The following is a 1,062-nucleotide window of genomic DNA, read 5'->3' on the forward strand; positions in this document are numbered from 1 at the left end:
GCATTGGGTTGCATTGGATTGGATTGGATTGTATAACAGATGCATAGCCACAAGCACCACCACCAGCTACACTACCAGCTGAACTATGGCGTAGGTACGGATATTGCTTTCGCAATTACCGGGCTTAACCAAGCGAATTTTTGTAATTTATATGGCACTCTTGTAAATAGAAAGCTAGCACCGTACTCCACCACCTCCATCCCACCCCAAATTTGTATTCTGTGCTGCTTTACCGTCACATTATTAGCGAGGGTTGAAAAGAAAACATTCTACACAAGTGTGTCTGTTTGTTGGAAGTATTCAAGTTAGAAGGAACGCCAACCAAAAAATAAAAAAGAAAAAAAAATGAAAAACGCTGCGGGATACGTTGACAGGAAGGCGTCGCCCTGCTCGCCTACTTCGGAATAAATACATGTCACCGCTGGATTCCTCGACGCGACTGCTCGACCAAATGGTAGCGGTTCGCTTTTATTTCGCACAGCTTGCCACGCGTAGAGGAATAAGTGATAACTAACGCCTGTTTTTCAGATAATCTGGCAATTTTCAAGCTTTTAGGCCTTACTAAATGCCGTGTGTATACCTCGCAAGAACGACACCCGGTGAAGCAGTTTTTCTAGCTTTCAGTCACTTGTTACATTTTCATCAATTTGCGGTTTTGCTTCTTAGAACGAAAAAAGGCACGCAATGCACGCACCGTAGCTATCAGTAATTACGGATGAAAATTTCTTCATCACAGCACCGATGTGCTCTCGCGTATTGTCACTAGATGGCGCTACCGTTTACGCGTGTCAGTTGAGTTTCCCTTCAAGTGGAGATGGGAGGAAACATTTGATGATGATGAAATCGGATTTCTTGATGGATTGATGGTTGGGACTCGCAAACAATCACACTTCTCCTCGGCGGGACAAGAAGGTTAACTATTTATTAACACATGAAGGAAAAAGAAGAAAGAAGCAAGGAGAAAGGTATTTACGACATTACTGAACCGTTAATTACACGAAATCAGCCTTCTTAACCAAGAGCGTTCCGTTTTTAAGCCTTCGGTCTCCGCCGTTGTTAGGG

Source organism: Amblyomma mixtum, chromosome 9 (genome assembly GCF_055824585.1).
Source record: "Amblyomma mixtum isolate Tamu chromosome 9, ASM5582458v1, whole genome shotgun sequence".
In the NCBI taxonomy this organism is placed as follows: Eukaryota; Metazoa; Arthropoda; class Arachnida; order Ixodida; family Ixodidae; genus Amblyomma; species Amblyomma mixtum.